The following is a 22,351-nucleotide window of genomic DNA, read 5'->3' as shown; positions in this document are numbered from 1 at the left end:
CAAGGTCTTCCTCTTATGCTAGCAAGAAATCCTTTATGCTATATGTTATCACTCTATGGCGTTTGGGCCATAGGGTTCCCTCTGTGATAGTAACAAATCCTCTATGCTGTATGTATGCACCCTATGGACCTAGGGCCACAAGGTACCCTCTATGATAGTAAGAAATCCTCTATTTTCTATGTTTGCACCCTATGGACCTAGGGCCACAAGGTAGCCTCTATGCTAGTAAGAAATCCTCTATGCTCAATATTGAAACCCTATGGCCTTGAGGCCATAGGATGTCCTCTATGCTAGTAAGAAAAACCCTCTATGCTCTATGTTGGCACCCTATGGAGACTTGAGGGCCACAAGGTACCCTTTATAATGCTACTAAGAAACCTTGTATGCTCTAGGGGAGCACCAAATAGCCCCTAGGCAACAAGGTTCCCTCTATGCTATAAAGAAAACCTCTACGGTCTACGTTGGCAACCTACAGCCCTCGGGCCATAGGGTGCATCAAATGGCTCCTAGGCCACATGGTGCCCTCTATGCTTGAAAGGAAACCTCTTCGCTCTACATTGACACTCTATGTCCCCAAGGACATAGGGTGCCCCTTACGCCTAGTATGAAACCATTGAAACTCTATATTAGAATCTAAAGACCGTAGGCCACAAGGTGAGCTCTATGTTAGTAAGAAACCATCTAAACTCTATGTTGGTAGCCAAAGGCCATAGGACAGCCAAGGAACGCTTGAGGAGCATTCCCCACAAAGACCACCTTATGGCCCCATGGTGATTTAGTGGCCTAGGTTCCCTTCTTAAGACTCTTTTATTTTTGTATCATATGGCCCTAGGGAAATAAGCTATCCTCTATGCTATCAAAAAAACTTTTATGCTCTTTGTTGGAATCATATGGCCCCAAGGCCATAGGGTGCTCTCTATGCTAGCAAGAAACCCTCCATGCTATATGTTTGCACCCTATGGCACCAAGGACACAGGGTGTCCTCCATGAAAGTAAGAAACCCTCTATGCTCTAAGTTTACACCCCATTTGACTATGTTGACACTTTATGGCCCTGGGGCCATACGGTGCTCCCTAGCGCCACAAGGTGGCCTTCAACATAGGAAGAGACCCTTTATGCCCTAAATTGGTACTCTTTGGCCTCATGGTCATAGGGTGCCTTCTATGCTAGTAGGATACATTATATGGTCTAGGTTTCCACTCTATTGCGTGGGGCTAAAAGGTTTGCTCTATGAAGAAACCATGTATACTATATGTTGGCAGTGTATGGCCCTAGGGATAGAAGGAAACCTTAGGGCTATAGGGTGTCCTCTATGCTACTATCATATGGTCCAAGGGCCAGATAGTGACCAAAGTATCATGTGTGTGAGAATTCTCTACTATATATACGAAAACCACTTTATGGCACTATGGCGTCCCAAGGGCAACAAGGTGCTAATAAAAATCCCTCTATGCTCTATGTTGGCACCCTATGGCCCGAAGGCCATAGGGCGGTCTTTATGCTAGTAAAATTCCCTCTATGCACTATGTTTACGTGTATACTTATAAGAAGCCATTTATGCGCTATGTTGGCGTCTTATGACCCTAGATCCATAAGATGTCCTCTATGGTAAAAGAGAAATTGTACATGGGATATGATGGCATCCTATGGTCCTAGGGCCATAGGGTGTCCTTTATGCTAGCAAAATGTGTAAGTTAATCCTCCAAAATTGAAAGAGCTTTTCAGAAAAAAAAAGAAAAAACAAACCTTCTACTTCGATTGTGGTGTCATGCAATGCAATTCCCAACTCTTGGGCTACTAGAATATTTGCATTAGATTCTTCTTCTTCCCTTGCACATGTTCTGGAAATTTCACTGTCTTCTTCCATTGGATTACTCTTTAAATTTATCTCCAGTCATTGTAGCAGTTGACCTTCAAAGACTTGTAGATTCTTGTCATCTTCGTCAGAAACTCTTTGGTTGACATGGAGATTGATAGAATCTTCCTCAGTAGGGTCAATGGAATTAGCATCCTCTATACCAACAATCTCGAGTAAAACTTTTTCAGCCGCAATATCTTGTTGAAGGACTGCAAGTTTAAAGAAAACCTAATTTTAAATTCCAAAGTATCTACATTTTGATAACTCTTTTTTGTCACACTCTTAGAAAAAACTAATCGTAAATAGCAAATTTACTAACTCACAACACATCTACAATGAATTTATTTTTATGCTCCTTATTGTCTAAAGATTCCTAATCTTTATCTAGCTATATTAGTTCTTTGTCCATGATGGTAGCGCCTAGAAATATACTCGGAGAAACATTTATGCCTTTAAGCTCTAGAGCAGAAGTCTCATTTTCTATTGCCATGATCTTCTTGCATTGGATGATTTCCTTGACTAAGTTTCTTATGTCCTTTAGGCCATACGGTTCTCTTTGAAGATATCTCTATGACTTTAAGATAATCCAAAATATGTTTCTTTATGGCCTCAAGGACATAGGGTTAGGATTGTTGGGAGGTCTCAACATATAAATAGATATATGGCTTCAAAGCCATATGGTACTTTATTTATGTGTCACCCTATGGCCCTACTGCCATGGGTTGTCATAGGGCCACAAGATGACCTCTATGAGCACTAGTAAGAAACCATATATGCTTTATGTTAGCACCCTATGACCCGAGGGACACAAGGTCTGCCTCTTATGCTAGTAAGAAACCCTTTATGCTACATGTTGTCACTCTATGGACTTTGGGCCATAGGGTGCCCTCTGTGCTAGTAACAAATCCTTTATGCTCTATGTTTGCACCCTATGGACCTAGGGACACAAGGTACCTTGTATGATAGTAAGAAATCCTCTATTCTCTATGTTTGCATCCTATGGACCTACGGCCACAAGGTAGCCTCTATGCTAGTAAGAAATCCTCTATGCTCAATATTGAAACCCTATGGCCCCAAGGCCATAGGATGTCATCTCTGCTAGTAAGAAAAAACCTCTATGCTCTATGTTGGCACCCTATGGAGACTTGAGGGCCACAAGATACCCTTTATAATGCTACTAAGAAACCTTGTCTACATTGGCAAACTACAGCCCTCAGGCTCCTAGGCCACATGGTGCCCTCTATGCTAGAAAGGAAACCTCTGTGCTCTACATGGACACTCTATGGCCTCAAGGCCATAGGGTGCCCCTTACGCCTAGTATGAAACCATTGAGACTCTATATTAGAATCTAAAGACCGTAGGACACAAGGTGAGATCTATGTTAGTAAGAAACCATCTAAACTCTATGTTGGTAGCCTATGGCCCAAAGGGCATAGGATAGCCAAGGAACCCTTTAGGAGCATTCCCCACAAAGACCACCTTATGGCCCCATGGTGATTTAGTGGCCTAGGTGCCCTTCTTAAGACTCTTTTATTTTTGTATCATATGGCCCCATGGAAATAAGCTATCCTCTATGCTATCAAAAAACCGTTTATGCTCTTTGTTCGAATCATATGGCCCCAAGGCCATAGGGTGCTCTCTATGCTAGCAAGAAACCCTCCATGCTATATGTTTGCACCCTATGGCACCAAGGACACAGGGTGTCCTCCATGATAGTAAGAAACCCTCTATGCTCTAAGTTTACACCCCATTTGACTATGTTGACACGCTATGACCCCAGGGCCATATGGTGCTCCCTAGGGCCAGAAGGTGCCCTTCAACTTAGGAAGAGACCCTTTATGCCCTAAATTGGTACTCTTTGGCCTCAGGGTCATAGGGTGCCTTCTATGCTAGTAGGATACATTATATGGTCTAGTGCAGGGCTAAAAGGTTTGCTCTATGAAGAAACCATGTATACTATATGTTGGCAGTGTATGTCCCTAGTGATAGAAGGAAACCCTAGGGCTATAGGGTGTCCTCTATGCTACTATCCTATCGTCCAAGGGCTAGATAGTGACCAAGGTATCATGTGTGTGGGAATTCTCTACTATATATACAAAAACAACTTTATGGAAGTATGGCGTCCCAAGGGCAACAAGGTGCTAATAAAAATCCCTCTATGCTCTATGTTGGCACCCTATGGTCCCAAGGCCATAGGGAGGTCTTTATGATAGTAAATTCGCTCTATGCACTATGTTTACATGTATACTTATAAGAATCCATTTATGCACTATGTTGGCGTCCTATGACCCTAGATCCATAAGATGTCCTCTATGGTAAAAGAGAAATTGTACATGGAATATGATGGCATCCTATGGTGCTATGGCCATAGGGTGTCTTCTATGCTAGAAAAATGTGTAAGTTAATACTGCGATAAATATGCGATCCAGTATACAAAATTGAATCATTATCATACATCATACATTTGTTGCTTTGCCACACAGTTGAAGGGGTCTTTGCCTTCAAATATCATCATAACATTCAAACATTTAAATCAAATTTGCAAGTACTTTAATTCACAAATGCATTGATCTGTTGGTGGATGGAAGGTCCGGCTCACCATGCACTTTGATTTACAAATCCTGAGGGGCAAAAGTATTTGTGATGGATTATCCTTATGGCATTGCACATGTTTTGGAACTTGCATTGCCTTCTACTTCCAATTTACAAACTTAAACAATGGTTATACATTATACAATCATTTCTTTGCAATAAACCTTGATACAATGTTCCGATTGCTACATGACAAGCTAAAAAATTCTACTAGTCCTAGCTTCCCTCTATTGAAAAAAATTCAAGATATAAATTCCATCTAGAAGAGAAACAAAATCATAGTTTGGAACAAAATACTCGCATTTTATATCTTTGAATAAAATCTTGTTACAATCAAAGAACTAGATCTTCACATAATCCAAAGGACAAATGCTTCAATAACCATTTATACTCGATGTTTACTATCTAAGCAAATAATTGGCATTTACAACAAATGTTGAATATATGTTTAATCTAGTTAGTTGCAATACAAAGATAATTATATCAAACGCTTACACCATCAATTCACAGTAGAAGTACTTACACCCAACAAAAAATGATCATACATCAATTGTTCAAACTCTCATTTTGGAATTTGGAGGACTAAATACTTTTTAGTTTTTTCTAGCTTATTTCATTCTCAATAGAATATTAAACCTTAATCACAAGATAAGAAATATATGTCCCTAATGTATATGGACACAAGATATAAGGCCAAAGAAAAATGTTCTTGAAACACTTAAAGAGTCTTCAGCTGACCTAGAATAACCAACCTATGGTCTAAAGGCCATAGGGTGTCATGTGATGTTTTATAAGATGTGTCCATAAGAGCTAGGTGATTTACATCCATGGGGTGATTTAAGTGCCCCTGTGGAGATTCTATGTCACCACCCTATGGCCCTAAGGCCTTAGGGTATCCCAAATGCTCTTGGATAACTTATATTTCCTTCTAGAATAGCCCAAATACTCATGTGCCCGTTTAGAGACTTTATGTAATCTCTCTATATACATAAGATTGTAGGATAGCTGTGTTGACACCCTATGGCCTTAAGAATGTAGACTAGCCCAAATGCTTATGTGCCCTTTTAAAGACTCTATATAATCACCCTATAGCCAAATGATTTTGGGGGATTCTATGTTGACACTCTATGGGCCTAAGGCAATAGAGTAACATAGATGCTTATATGCCCTTTTAGAGACTCGGTGTAATCACTTTACATCTGTAAGGTTGTAGGGTATCCCATTTTCTTTTGGGGGATTCTATGGCCCTAGGGCCATAGGGTGTCATGTCTACAAAGAACTCTATGATCCTCAAGTCATAGTGTATTCTTCCCAAACCTCATATGATCAATTAATTGTAAAGTATTACATAATATATATCTTATGACCATATATAAATGTAGAATTCTATTTACCAAAACATGTCCATATAATATCATACACTTAAGTCTAATTCATTTATTGTGAAAAAACTCAAACTCACAAGTTCACATTTTTTCAAAGAAAATAAATTGAGAAAAATAACGAGCCAAACATCAATGTTTTTAACATTGTGGGCAGATTTGAGATGGGACAAATAAAACAAAATGACAACAATAATAATCTAAATATCAGTAATGTAATATCATGGGTGGCTAGCTGAACTTGTTTCTTGTAGAATTTCTAAAATGGCCTCAGCATTTGCATCCAATGGTTCTTCAATTTCTTCTTCCTCTGAATCCTTGGCATTGAATTTCTCTGTGTTATCCACACCTACCCACCTTCTAAGATCAAGCTCTTCTTCCACTATGGAATGGCAAAGAGATTCCAATTGCATCATTTGATCACTGCTACATGTGAGGTCCCCACCCCACCGTCTCAAACGGCGGATTTGATGGTAAACCTGGTGGCCACTAGATCTATAGCGGAAGCAAATAAAGTGGTTCAGGGTTCAGCTAGCGGACGATCTCTCATCACAAAGTGAGTGGAGTTCAAGCCTACTAGCAATGAGATCTAGCTTCACCTTGCAGGAGAAGCGTACTTAACCTATCTAGCGATCCTAAAACCCACCTTCCAAGAGGAGAGAAATCCCGAGTACCTTTTTTTCCATGTTTCAGAGGCACGTACACTTGAGACTTCGCCGCCCTAGGCGCAATGAGTATTACTAGTATAGAATTAAACACTATGGGGACAGAGAGTTCCCAACCAATCGGGACCACCCTTCTCATAGGCATTGGAAACCTGAGCCAAGCCCCCACTTTCCACCCCCACACTCACACTTCCTTGTGTGTCCTAATTACTACCACAATGATTGTTCAACATAAACATTCCTTGATTAGATTCTGAATCACAATGTTTGTTAAGACAACCCTTCAATCAGTATTGCAAAGCGGCACCAAGACAGTATTCTAGTAAAAATTCTACTCAAACTTATTCATTAAAATTCCAATGTTCTGGAGGTACATCATCCCCCCTCCAGCGAGAGTTGACTCCTCCCGTTGTCGCCTAGATGCCCATACAACTAGGTATGTCCACCGCATAGAAAGCACGGCATGGAGATTCCCACCGCATAGAAAGCAAGATGTGGGTTCCCACCGCATAGAAAGCAAGTTGTAGGTAAGGCCCTAAGCTAGTAACTCTAGCTACTACAAAATCTTCGCGAGCCGCCCCCTGTGATCGGTAGAGGGATCAAGACTGATTCAACATTGAAAATATAATGAGCATGTTGAGCTAAATTTTTCCTAGCAGACAATCTTTCCTATTGCAAACAACATACCCATCAATCATTTCTTTCCTACTTTAGACTTTAATGTACAAATGAATTCAATGCCGAGGTTTTCGTCGGAATTCTCCAACATGTTTGGGGATATATTCATTCCTAGCTAAACATGTGCAATGTAATTTAAATGACTTGAATAAAATTGTGACCTACTTCTTCCATTTCTTCGTCGATGGCCCGTGAGATGGCCGGTGCTTGTTCGTCCATGGGAGCTTTTCCTTTTCCATTCACACTGCTCCTTCCCGCCTCGCGATCGTGGGCAGCACTGAAGCGAGTTCTCCTAACCGGGGCCATTTTACTCACTACTTTAAATTATAAACTTGAAGAAAAGAGCTAAAGTCCGAGAGCATCATAACAAACCAATTGGCATATTAGAATCATTAAAGAATCCTCCTTATGCAAGAGATTAGATTTTTCCTTCGAGACCTAGCAATTTTATGGGTAATTCTTTACTTGCCCTATGGGAACTTGCTCGAAAGTTAATCACTTGGCTTAGATGATTAAGAAATTCAGAATTTTACTAGTTGATTTACAAGAGAGATGCGGTAAGCAAGCTCAATCACTTTCCTAGTGCAATTTGAAGATGCAAATTTACCGCAAGCATGTGTGATAGAAATTTTTTTTCTTGTTGGCCTAATGACGGTTTAATTTTAGCCTTAATCACATCTTAATGTGAGAGAAGATTGAGTCTAATTTAATTATAATACTATTGAATTGTAAAAGAATGAATCTCATCAAATCTACATTATTACCGACGGCTGACAACTTATTAACTATGCTGCCTAGAGAGAGAAATCTTTCCTCATCATGTATTAATCATAGATTAAGAATGATGAATGGCTGCATAAATTAGATAATTGAAAGATGATTTTTTAATGGAGTATAGCTATGTAAACTTAGAGAGAAGCTATTGGGAATTATAGCTAAAAGTAGGCATAGTAGAGGAAGAATTTGGGAGAATAATGATGAGAATTAAGAATAACCGGAATTAAACCATAATTGCCGTGATTAGGGGCTGAGAATCCCCTGATTTTTCTGATCCAATAAATCCTCAAGATGAGAACTACGGCAGCACCTCCCTCCTTGCTTCTCCTTCAAAAACTGTGTGTGTGCTGGCAGCACCTCCCCAAGGTGTGTGTAGGTGTGTGTGTGTGTGTAGTGGGTGTGTGTGTGAGCATGTGTGTGTGTGTGTGTGTGTGTGTGTGAGAGCACACCTTTAAATAGACTCCTCCAGGCTGAAAATCGATCTGGGTTGCTATAAGCAACTGGGTGAGCACTCAGTGAATGCATTGGCAAGTCTAGTTGCCTACCCACCAAGTGTCCAGTTGGTCAGTTTAATTGGCTCTCACACCCACTCTCTAGCATGGAAACACTCCTACAACTCCCACAAGGCAAGAGGGCACCCCCTAGCTGCTAAAGCTGGCTCAGAGTGGCCTGGAACCTGCTCCCAACTCCCACACAGCCTCGAGCCCCCGGTGCCTCCCTGGACAATTTTGGGAAAATTTGGTTTTAGGCTAAAACGGGTCATACGAGCTGGAATTTGATGCCGCAAATTGCTATACCAAGCCCTAACTAAGGCGTACTGGTCCGAGTACCTGCCATATTTAGCAGCCCCCAAGGTCTAAAAATGCATTTTTTGAAATTCGGGGTGCGGGTGCTGTTTTTCGAGACGGTCAAAACTGGCCGGATCGGGTGACCAAAAACTTACTATTTTTGGAAATTTTTTACAAAAATTATTTTAATTCATATTTCGAATTTTTAAAACATTCTAAACATCATGACACTGATAGAATTGGGAAAACTGCTAAAAATAGAAACTTTTTCCATTATGTTTATTTCAAAGTACAATGGTGCTCTTTTTGGGTTGGGTCAGAGACCTTACAACCTCCCCAACGTGAAAAATTTGAGATGTCCTCATCTCAAGAATGTGTTTGGGTAATCCTTTATGAGAGTTGGCTCGTCCTCCCAAGTTGCATCTTCTTCAGGGTAATCCTTCCACTTTACCAGATGCTCCGTGATAGTTCTGTTGCGTAAACTTCCTTTCCCTTGTTTCAAGTACATAGTCAGGTTGGAGCTCGAGAACTCCTTATGCTGGCATGACTATCTGATCTAAATCCATGAGTTGATCACGGTTAGGAATATAGGGTTTGAGTAAGCTGACGTGGAACACATCATGAACCTTCAAGTTTGCAGGTAACTTTAGCTTGTAGGCTTATTCACTTACAACTTTAACAATCTCAAATGGTCCACAATACCTTGGTCTTAGCTTCTTATATCTGCCTAGTGATAAGTTACTTTTATTTGGTCGGACTCTCAAAAAAACCCTTTCCCTTTCTTTGAAAGTCCTTTCCAAACGGTTCTTATCTGCATAGTGCTTTTGCCGATCCTGAGCTACCTGAATGTTCTGGCGAATAGCTCTAGTCTGAGCTTCCATATCTTCCTAGAGGCTTCTACCCTGATGGTTGGATCTTAGAAGTTCAGTGGTGCTAAACAGTCCTGTTCATAAAGAGCTTTGAAAGATGACATTCCAATGCTTTTGTGTTTGGAAGAATTATAAGCATACTCCACCAAAGGTAGATATTGTAACCACTTCTTTGGTTCTTGCAAACAATAGGCTCTAAGAATGTCCTCTATGACTTGATTAACTCTTTCAATTTGCCCATCTGTCTGTGGATGATACGATGTGATGAAGGCTAATTGTGACCCAATAGATTGGAAAAGAGAAGTCCAAAATTTTGATGTAAACATGGCATCTCTATCACTGACGATACGCCTGGGTAGACCATGTAGACTAAAAATCTCCTTGATGAATACCCAGCTAAATTCTGAAGCAGTAAAGGTTGTCTTTACGGGTATTAGGTGAGCCACTTTTGTGAGCATATCAACAACCACGAAAACAAAATCATAACCTCCTGTAGAAGGTAATCCTGTAACAAAATCCATACTGCTGCATTCCCATTTCATCTGGGGTATGTGAAGAGGTTGAAGTTTCCCTGGTAACTTGACTCTTTCGGCCTTTATCCGCTGACAAGAGAGACGTTGCCTCACATAGAGAAGTATGTCTCCTTTCATTCCATACCAAAAATAACTCCTCCTGACAGCATGAAGAGTTTTAGCATAGCTTGGATGTCCAGATGTAGGGCTATCATGTGCTTCATACAAAATAGCCTTCTTTAGAGCTGGGTTTCTGGGTACATAGAGTCTATGTCTGTAGTAAATACATCCTCCCATAAGAGAGTAATCTTTAGCTTCAGGCATCTTATTCTGCTGAACTAGTGATACTATACGGTGGTACTCTGGATCTACCAAGGATGCTTCTTTGATTCTATTCAAGATAGGGTTATTTGGAATAGAGATAGCTCCGAGAAAGGATTTTCAACTATGACCATCTACAACTGCATTTTCCTTCCCTGGTCTATACTTTATGTCAAGGTCATATTCCTGTAATAGCTCTATCCATCGCCGTTGTCACATGTTGAGAATAGGTTGAGTAAAAATCCATTTTAAGCTCTTGTGGTTTGTAACAAGCTGAAACTTGCGTCTGAGAAGATAATGTCTCCATAACTTCAGCACATGTATAACTACTAAAAGTTTCAAATCATGACTAGGGTAGTTCTTCTCATGATCCCTCAGCTTTCACGAAGTATACGCCACTAGTCTCCCTTCTTGAGTAAGAACTCCGCCTAGAGAAAATTTTCTAGCATCGGTTCCTACTTCAAATTCTTTATTGAAGTCTGGAAGCTTTAAAATAGGAGATGAGACCAAGAATTCTTTTAGCTTAGCAAAGCTAGACTCATGCTCGGTCTTCCATTCGATCCTCATTCCTTTCTTCAGGAGTTCCGTCAAAGGTGCAGCAATACGTGCATAATCCTTGACAAAAATCCTGTACCATCCTGTTATCTCAAGAAATCCTCTTACTTTGCTGACAGTGGATGGTTGAGTCCAATCAATGATATCCTTGACTTTGTCTGGTTCCACTGAAATCCCTTCAACCGATATGACAAATCCAAGATAGTTGACCTTTGGTGAGCAAAAAGTGCACTTGCTCTCTTTAGCGTAAAGCTCCCGAAGAAGATCAAGTACTTTGCAAACATGTTCTTCTTTATCTGCCTCGTTCTTAGAATAGATCATAATGTCATTAAAGAAAACCAAGACAAAATCATCCAGGTAAGGTCCGAAAATATCTTGCATAAGTCGATTGAAGCTTGTAGGAGCATTTGTTAGACGAAAAGACATTACTGTGAATTCGTAGTGTCCATACCTAGTATTGAAAGCTGTCTTTAGAATATCTGATTCCTTGATCCTGATTTGGTAATATCTTGAACTTAGATCTATCTTTGTAAACATTTTGGCACCGTGGAGCCTATCTAAGAGTTCGTCAATCCTTGGAATTGGATACTTGTTCTTGACAGTTACCTGGTTTAGTCCATGGTAATCTATGCATAACCTTAAGGTTCCATCCTTCTTCTTCTGAAAAAGAATTGGTGCATCCCAAGGAGAAGTACTGGGTCGAATGAATCCTTGCTCAATGAGTTTCCTAAGTTGTTCCTTGAGTTCGATGGCCTCTGGAAGTGACATTTTATAAGGTCTTTTTGAGATAGGTTCACATCCAGGGATAGTCTCAATCTCATGATCTACCTCTCTATGTGGTGGAAGATTCGTAAGGTCTACTGGGAATACATCATCATACTCTCTCAACCAGTTTGGTCGAAGTGAGGTATCTGATTGGTCCACCTTGTTGAGCTTTACCGCATAAATTTGCTGTCCTTTTCTTAGTCCCTTCAAGAGTTTGCTGGCCTTAACTAGAGTAGCCCTATGTCTCCCATTTTCCCCTTGGATTAAGGCTTCATTACCCAAGTTATTTGTAAAGGTAAAGTTTCCTTGTGCACAATGGATGTGGGCCCTATTTTTCTTTAGCCAGTCCATCCCTAGTATCCCATCAAAGAATCCTAAGGGTAGGGTTCAAAATTGGTCAGAAGTTGGGTGTCCCCCTAAATCAAAGTCAATTTTTCCTGCAGAATGTTGAGATACTACTTCCTTGCAGTTTTCTAACTCTACAATTAGCTTGCTTGTTGGATACTTATCTAGCTTTAGCTTCCTCATGCATCTGGGTGAAAGAAATGAAAGAGTACTACCACAATCTATAAGGAAGTTAACTTGTTCACCTTTGAGAGATCTTGGCGTATGAATGACTGCGTATTGCTCGCAACCATTGGGATTGTCAATTGCAGCATGTAGGGTTGCTCTCTCCAGTGCTTCATCACCCATAGTTGGTTGTACCACTGTGGCATTCACTCTGGCGGGGGTAGCTCCACGCCCTCCCCCTCTGTTCATCCTTCCTTGTCCTCCTCTTCCATTAGCTTTGCCACGCCCATGGGTATTCAAGGGTATGGCATTGGCGTTGGTTGCCTGGGTGTTCCTGGGGCACTTGAATCTGTAACGTCCATATTCGATGCAACCATAGCATCGAACATCTGGGAACTCCATGGTTGTGGTGGTAGCCACAATAGGGCGCTGGTCATATGCTTGGTTGGCTGGTCTGTTATTCCAAGTAGTTGTCCTTGCCCCTTTTGCCCAGTGATTCCTCCTGTTCTGATTAACCTTTTGTACTTCAAGAGCTAGAGGTTTGGCCCTCAACAAGGCATCTTGTAGTGTCGTTGGCCTGAGAGCTTCCAACCGAGTATTCAAAGGATCGATTAGCGCTTGGCAGAACCTCTCCACCTATTGTTCCAAGGTCATCTTAGGATCATATCTCCGAAGAGTGGCAAACTTTGCATAATATTCTTCGACAGATGAAGTCAGCCGAAGTGAAATTAATTCATTCATCTTCAAGGTTCTATAGGCAGGTGGTAAATAACATCACATTATCGCATCTTTGATGTCTTCCCAGGATTGGGAAGATCCCTTAATATCCAGGTCCCTGCAATGTTGCTTCCACCATATCTTGGCATCGCGAGTCAAGTGGAACATCGCAAGCATGGTCTGATTTATGGGTTGGGTCCCCGCATCTTCAAAGTAATCGTCCAATGCTTCCATCCACACTTCCGCATCTCTTTCCACATTTTCCCCCTCGCCCTTAAAGATCGGAGGTTGGCCTTGCTTAAGGAGGAGCTTCTTCTCTTGCGCTGCCGAGTATAGAGCAACAGGCGGTGCCTACATGGGTTATACGAGACCCTTGATACCATTACTTGGATTTTCAAAATAGACACGAGACTTTAAATAAATTTCAAGATCCCACTTTATCAAGAGACAGAGATTCAGAGACAAAAATCACTTTATTCATGAAATTTTATTACAATCGAAACCCCTCAAAGTTTAGGATAAATGATGATCAACTTATTACATGGCTTTTTGGATCGCGTATAAAATACGCCTAGGAGATGGTGTTCACATGATGCACTACTTTGTTCGTGAATTAGTTCCTGTACTCATCCTTCAGTGAATAATAAACTAAGATATCAAGCCGGGATTCCTCTTTTGGTACTCCAAAAGTTCTGACTCTGTTCGCTCGGATCACGTCGGTGACCTTTTCCAAGAGCCAGTCGTTGATGGTTTGATTGGAGTCACCTGAAATAGTCAGGTCCAACCGTGTAGGCAGCAAGTAGAATAACTCTACCACCCTCAACTCTCCTCCCCAACATATCTTCTTCAAATCGGTAGCCAGGCATCCTAGCTTCCGACGGTTGATATAGTAAACCCCTCCTGCAAGTGTCCAATCAAGTCCCCATCGTCTATTGATGCGAGTGGAGTGTGGCGTATGAGCCTTCATTAGTATCTCCATGACATCTCGCCTGAACTGGTAAATTGGGGATTGTCGATCTTGCTCATAAATAAGCTCAAACACTTGGAACTTTCGATATTCTAGCACGGGGTCTTCCTGCAACACCAATGCAAGGAATTCGGATCAGCTACCTATATACTTTGAGTTCCTTTTTAAATATTCAAACAATACGACTTTATTTCTCAACCTAAACCTAGGCTCTGGTACCAGGTGTCAGGTCCCCACCCCACCGTCTGAAACGACGGATTTGATGGTAAACCTGGTGGCCACTAGATCTATAGTGGAAGCAAACAAAGTGGTTCAGGGTTCAACTAGCAGACGATCTCTCATCACAAAGTGATTCGAGTTCGAGCCTACTAGCAATGAGATCTACCTCCACCTCGCAGGGGAAGTGTACTTAACCTATCTAGCGATCCTAAGATCCACCTTCCAAGAGGAGAGAAATCCCAAATGCCTTTTTCTCCATGTTTCCGAGGAAGGTACACTTGAGACTTCGCCGCCCTAGGGGAAATGAATATTACTAGTATCAAATTAAACACTATGGGAACAGAGAGTTACCGACCAAGCGGGACCACCCTTCTCATAGGCATTGGCAACCTGAGCGAAGCCTCCACTTTCCACCCCCACACTCACACTTCCTTGTGTGTCCTAATTACTACCACAACGATTGTTCAACATAAACATTCCTTGATTAGATTCTGAATCACAATGTTTGTTAAGACAACCCTTCAATAAGTATTGCAAAGCGGCACCAAGACAGTATTCTAGTAAAAATTCTACTCAAACTTATTCATTAAAATTCCAATGTTCTGGAGGTACATCATCCCCCCTCCAGCGAGAGTTGACTCCTCCCGTTGTCGCCTAGATGCCCATACAACTAGGTATGTCCACCGCATAGAAAGCACGACATGGAGATTCCCACCGCATAGAAAGCAAGATGTGGGTTCCCACCGCATAGAAAGCAAGTTGTAGGTAAGGCCCTAAGCTAGTAACTCTAGCTACTGCAAAATCTTCGCGAGCCGCCCCCTGTGATCGGTAGAGGGATTAGGACTAATTCAACATTGAAAATAGAATGAACATGTCGAGCTAAATTTTTCCTAGCAGACAATCTTTCCTATTGCAAACAGCATACCCATCAATCATTTCTTTCCTACTTTAGACTTTAATGTACAAATGAATTCAATGCCGAGGTTTTTGTTGGAATTCTCCAACATGTTTGGGGATATTTTCATTCCTAGCTAAACATGTGCAATGTAATTTAAATGACTTGAATAAAATTGTGACCTACTTCTTCCATTTCTTCGTCGATGGCCCGTGAGATGGCCGGTGCTTGTTCGTCCATGGGAGCTTTTTCCTTTACATTCACAATGCTCGTTCCCGCCTCGCGATCGTGGGCACCAGCGAAGCGAGTTCTCCTAACCGGGGCCATTTTACTCACTACTTTAAATTATAAACTTGAAGAAAAGAGCTAAAGTCCGAGAGCATCATAACAAAACAATTGGCATATTAGAATCATTAAAGAATCCTCCTTATGCAAGAGATTAGTTTTTTTCTTCGAGACCTAGCAATTTTATGGGTAATTCTTTACTTTCCCTATGGGAACTGGCTCGAAAGTTAATCACTTGGCTTAGATGATTAAGAAATTCAGAATTTTACTAATTGATTTACAAGAGAGATGAAGTAAGCAAGCTCAATCACTTTTCTGGTGCAATTTGAAGATGCAAATTTACCGCAAGCATGTGTGATAGAAAATTCTCTTCTTGTTGGTCTAATGACGGTTTAATTTTAGCCTTAATCACATCTTAATGTGAGAAAAGATTGAGTCTAATTTAATTACAATACTATTGAATGGTAAAAGAATGAATCTCATCAAATCTACATTATTATCGGCTGACAATTCATTAACTATGCTATCTAGAGAGAGAAATCTTTCCTAATCATGTATTAATCATCGATTAAGAATGATGAATGGCTGCATAAATTAGCTAATTGAAAGATGATTATGTCACGGAGTATAGCTATGTAAACTTAGAGAGCAGCTATTGGGAATTATAGGTAAAAGTAGGCATAGTAGACGAAGAATTTAGGAGAATATTATGAGAATTAAGAAGAACCAGAATTAAACCATAATTACCATGATTAGGGGCTGAGAATCCCATGATTTTTCTGATCCAATGAATCCTCAAGATGAGAATTTCGGCAGCACCTCCCTCCTTGCTTCTCCTCTAGAAATTGTGTGTGTGCTGGCAGCACCTCCCCAAGGTGTGTGTGTGTGTGTACTGGGTGTGTGTGTGAGCACACCTTTAAATAGAATCCTCCAAGCTGAAAATTGATCTGGGTTGCTATGAGCAACTGGTGAGCACTCAGTGAATGCATTGGCAAGTCTAGTTGCCTACCCACCAAGTGTCCAGTTGGTCAGTTTAATTGGCTCTCACAACCACTCTCTAGCATGGAACACACCTACAACTCCCACAAGGCAAGAGGGCACCCCCTAGCTGCTAAAGCTGGCTTAGAGTGGCCTGGAACCTGCTCCCACACAGCCTCGAGCCCCCGGTGCCTCCCTGGACAATTTGGAGAAAATTTGGTTTTAGCCTAAAATGGGTCATACGAGTCGGAATTTGATGCCGCAAATTGCTATACCAAGCCCTAACTAAGGCGTACTGGTCCGAGTACCTGCCATATTTAGCAGCGCTCGTGGTCCGAAAATGTATTTTTTGAAATTCGGGGTGAGGGTACAGTTTTTCGAGACGGTCAAAACTGGCCGGGTCGGGTGACCAAAAACTTACTATTTTTGGAAATTTTTTACAAAAATTATTTTAATTCACATTTCGAAGCTTTAAAACATTCTAAACATCATGGCACTGACAGAATTTGGAAAACTACTAAAAATAGTAACTTTTTTCATTATGTTTATTTCAAGGTACAATGGTGCTCTTTTTGGGTTGGGTCAAAGACCTTACAACCTCCCCAACGTGAAAAATTTAAGATTTCCTCATCTCAAGAATGTGTTTGGGTAATCCTTTATGAGCGTTGGTTCGTCCTCCCAAGTTGCATCTTCTTTAGGGTAATCCTTCCACTTTACCAGATGCTCCATGATAGTTCTGTTGGGTAACTTCCTTTCCCTTGTTTCAAGTACATAGTCAGGTTGGAGCTCGAGAACTCCTTGTGCTGGCATGACTATCTGATCTGACTCCAAGAGTTGATCAGGGTTAGGAATATAGGGTTTGAGTAAGCTGACGTGGAACACATCACGAACCTTCAAGTTTGCAGGTAACTTTAGCTTGTAGGCTTGTTCACTTACAAATTTAACAATCTCAAATGGTCCACAATACCTTGGGCTTAGCTTCTTATATCTGCCTAGTGATAATTTACTTTTCTTTAGTCGGACTCTCAGAAAAACCTTATCCCCTTCTTTGAAATTCCTTTCCGAACGGTTCTTATCTGCATAGTGCTGATACTTGACTAAGCCGACAATTAAAAACTCCAATGGTTGATGTGCTACCCCACATACTCCATCAATTACTTTACCAAATTTGGCAGCACTCCAACCACTAGATGTAAGACTTTTGTGCGTTGTGTCTATGATGCAAACACCAACACGAATTTTGGAGCTATTCTCACTGCAGAGAAACTCAATGCCTTCCAAATTCTTTCCAACACACTTGATTGTCCATGGTAAAATGAATTGAAAACTAGAAGTGCCATTATTTTGTGCAATGATCCACTGCACATATCCCCTAGTGATCTCAGGAATTGGCTCTTTCTGCTTTCCTTTTTGTAGTAGGATATTTAGCCGTTGCATACAACTCGTGAAGAGAGATTTGTAAATCTTATATGTAGTGTTATAATGAGACTTACATTTATCCCATGAAGTAACTGCTATTGCTGATGGATCTATCTCTTTAACTGCCATCAACATTTGAGGCTCAAAATGTAGACATGTAGTAGTGTTAGTGTGTATACGCGCTTCACTAGGGGCACTTTTCTCCCACTAGGTTTTTCCCCCTGGACATCTGGTGTTAAAGGACACCTTATCTCTTAGGGTTTCATATAAGCTTTGTAGCTCTGAGTTTGTAGATACACTATTATTCTAATACAGAGAGAGAGACTACAGAGATCTCATACGCAAGCTCTGTGTCTTCTCCTTCTCCATCTTCTTCCTACTCTGAGTTGTTGTCTTCCTTCTGTTTCCTGTTTCATCATCTTCAACAATTGGTATCAGAGCAAGGTAATTTCCAGAACCTCTACTTGCGTTTTCGCGTCCGCGCGCGCAATCGCTGTTTTCAGGCAGTTTTCGGAAAATTTGCTCGTGGGAGCATCCTCGACGTTCCGACAGTATTCTGAGTAGGTGACCTGGGGTTTTACCCCCCTTTCGAAGCCGTTCGAGCCCTCAGAATTTTGTTCTGAGCAACGTAGCAAAAGTTACTTTTCGGAGGCGTTTAGATCAAGAGGGTGTGCTTTTTGACAGATTTTCTTCAGGTAAACAGTTCTTCTGGGAAGCAGCTTGTCTTAGCTTTGTGCTGAGATTTTGTGTAGATTTTTGCTTGGATTGGAGAGGAGATTTGTGAATCTCTTGGAGGTTCTTTTGCTCTCTTGTGTGCATCCACAGTATGGCTCAATCTACGGAGAAAGAGATTTTTGGTGCGTTTACATCCGAAGACAAATTGGATGGTACCAACTATTCTCTTTGGTCTTTTATGGCCAAAAATGTTGGTCGTGGTGCAACTGTTGGTGCAGGACCCTCACAAGTCACTCCAGAGCAAAAGAGATGGGATACTAAAGATGCACAGGCTATGGCTGTGATTGCCTTAACCATAAAGAGGACAATCACACCACATATCAGATCTTGCAGAACTTCTGAGGATGCTTGGAACACTCTGCAAGCTATGTTTGGAGGAAGAAACGCTGCCAGAATAGAGTTTTTGAAGAAACAACTTGACAAAATATAGATGGACGAAGGTGACGATATTGTCGAGCATCTTACAAAAATCAGGGATCTTAAAGAGCAATTGCTTAGCATTGATGAAGTGATTCCAGAGAAGGACTTGGTTTCCAAAACACTCAATTCACTACCACCATCTTATTTGACTTTTCAGACTTCTTTGACTCTGTCTTTGCGAGCTAATCCTGAGCCTCTTCATTTTGAAGAGTTAGTGGCTTTGCTATTGCAGGAGGATCAATCACGTAAGAACAAGTCTTTACAGGTGGATGGTATGGATCATACTCTTGTTGTACAGAACAAAAACAAGGGTAAAGAGAGTGCTCATCACTCCAAGTCTAGTGCAGGACAATCTTCAGAGAAGTCTAAAGGTGATTCCAACAAGTCCAAGAAGAAAGGTAAATGTCACTACTGCAAGAAACCTGGTCACTACATTAGTGAGTGTAAAAAGCGAATTGCTAAAGAAAAGAAGAAAGATTCAAGTTTGGTTGTTTTAGCTTCTGGTGATTCTTCTACAGCTAAAGAAGAGTCTGCAAACTTTGTGCAGGATTCTTATGCTTTTGTAGTATGTTCAGATTTTTCTGCTTATAGTGTTGACAAGACACAAATGATTTGGTACTTTGATAGTGGTGCATCCAGGCATATTACTTCAAGGAAGGATTTGTTTTGTTCATTGGATGCAGCTCCAGCAGGAAAGAAGGTGACATGTGCAAATAATGCTTCTTATCCAATCAAAGGCGTTGGCAAGATTTTGATTACCATTTCAGATGGTTCAGATTTATGCTTGCCAGATGTCTTATATGTTCCAGGGATCAAGAAGAATTTGTTGTCTGTATCCTCTCTTGCAAAAAATGGTCTTCGGGTCATTTTTGAGGATGATAGATGTGTTGTACGAGATCGAGAGAATGGTTATTCTCTTATCACTACAGGTACGCTGGAAAATGGACTATTTTTGCTAGATCGTTATGAAAAGCAGATTTAGGTATGTATTGCAGAAACAAAGACTCAGGCCATGCACGATGCTGAGTTGTGGTATGCTAGGTTCGGGCATGTTAGTTATGGCAGTTTGATGACTTTACAACGTCATAATATGGTGCATGATTTGTCTTTATTGGAGATGCCACCAAGACATGTATGTGAAGGTTGCGTTCTTGGAAAGATGCAAAGATTTGCATTTTCGCAGGATGGTTCAGTTAGACCGACACGAAAGTTGCAGCTTGTACACAGTGATGTATGTGGTCCTATGAGGACGCCATCTTTGGGAAACAGCCTTTATTTTGTGACCTTCATTGATGACTTTTCCAGGTTTTGTTGGGTGTATCCACTCAAAGCAAAGTCAGACGTGTTTGCAGTTTTTCAACATTATGTCGCCATGGTTGAAAATGAAACAGGTTGCAAAGTACAGACTCTTTGTACCGATCGAGGAGGTGAATACATGTCAGGTGCATTTAAGGATTTTTTGGGAAAGAAAGGCATTAAACACCAATGCACTATGCCATACACACCACAACAGAATGGTGTTGCAGAAAGGAAGAACAGGTCTTTAATGGAGACGGCTAGATGTATGCTCAAGGCTAAGAGTTTGCCTCATAAGCTATGGATGGAGGCAGTTGCTTGTGCAGCACATGTTTTGAACAGGTGTCCTACTCGTGCCTTGAAGACCATTACTCCATATGAAGCTTGGTATGACAAAAAATCTTCACTCAGTTATCTTCGTGTTTTTGGTTGTCTTGCTTATGCTCACATCCCTCAGCAGTTACGTGGGAAGCTTGATGATAAGGCAATCAAATGTATATTTGTGGGGTACAGTAGTGGAAGTAAAGGTTATAGACTTTACAATCCTGCTACAAACAAGATTTTTGAAAGTCGTGATGTAATTTTTGCAGAAACTACTGCTCAACCTATGGTTGCTTTTGATGTACCTCATATGCAGACACATGATGTATTTAAAGGTTTGCTTCCTTCTTTTGTGGAGAATCAAGAATCACAACAGGTTGATAATCTTGATCAATCTTTTGATCAGCATGTGACACCTCATGATGTAGAGGAAATTTTGCGTGAAGAGCAAGAAGTTCTCAGGGAAGAAAGAACCTTGCCTAAATGGGTTCAGAAAACTTTGCAGGATAGCAAGTTGGATGCACCATTGCCACGGAAAACACGTGCTGGTACTACTTTTGGCAGAGAGCAAGTAGATTTGGCTTGCTTTAGCACTCTTTGTGATGCAGATGAGCCTGATTCATTTGAACAAGCTTTAGAGTGTGTTCAGTGGAAAGATGCTATGCAACAAGAAATTGATTCTATTCATAAGAATCATACATGGGATCTAGTGGACTTGCCTACAGGTAAAAAGCCTGTTGGTACAAAGTGGGTTTTTAAGGTAAAAAGAAACAAGATGGTACTGTTGACAGGTACAAAGCAAGGCTTGTGGCAAAAGGCTATGCGCAACAAAAAGGCATAGATTATGATGAAACCTTTGCTCCTACTTCTCGTGCGTCCACAGTTAGATCACTAGTTGCAATTGCTGCTCATCATGGTTGGAAAGTGCATCAGTTGGATATCAAAACTGCTTTTTTGAATGGTGATTTGCAGGAAGAAGTTTATGTAAGTCAACCAAGTGGTTTTGTTGTAAAAGGTCAAGAGCAAAAGGTATGTAGATTGCGTAAAGCTTTGTATGGTCTCAAACAGGCTCCAAGAGCATGGTATGAGAAGATACATACTTATTTGATTGGCCAGGGATTTCAGAATAGTCCAACAGAAAGTACTTTGTATGTCAAAAAGAGAGATGGAGTTCTCATTATGCTAACACTTTATGTGGATGATATGCTTCTTACAGGCAATAATGCAAATGAAATTGAAGCGTTTAAAGATGCTTTGAGAAAAACCTTTGAGATGTCTGATCTTGGTTTGCTACATTATTACTTGGGTATTCAGTTTGTGCAATCAGAGGATGGCATATACATGTTGCAGGCAAAATATTTGCATAAAATTTTGGACAAGTTTGGTATGCAAAATTGTAAACCAATCTCTACACCTGTAGAAACTGGATCAAAGTTGAGCATGCACGATGCTGGAGAACCTTTTGATGTACATACTTATGCAGCATCCGTTGGTTGCTTGATATATTTGGCAGGCAACACTCGTCCAGACATTCAATTTGGGGTTTCACAAGCAAGCAGATTTATGCACAGCCCAGGTATGCATCATTGGCAGGCTGTGAAGCGCATACTTCGTTACCTTTCAGGTACCCCCAATCTTGCCATGTTCTTTCCAAGGGGGGATATGTATGGAAAGCACACTTCTATGCATCTTCTTGGTTACAGCGATTCAGATTGGGCTGGTGATTTTGACACACGACATTCCACAAGTGGGAATTGTTTTTTCTTCGGAAATGCATGTATATCTTGGCTAAGCAAGACGCAACCCACAGTGGCTACATCAACTTGT

The sequence above is a fragment of the Adiantum capillus-veneris genome, chromosome 2, assembly GCF_014529385.1.
Source record: "Adiantum capillus-veneris isolate H3 chromosome 2, ASM1452938v2, whole genome shotgun sequence".
NCBI classification, from domain to species: domain Eukaryota; kingdom Viridiplantae; phylum Streptophyta; class Polypodiopsida; order Polypodiales; family Pteridaceae; genus Adiantum; species Adiantum capillus-veneris.
The sequence above is the reverse complement of the archived record's forward strand: the minus strand, read 5'-3'. Positions refer to the sequence as shown.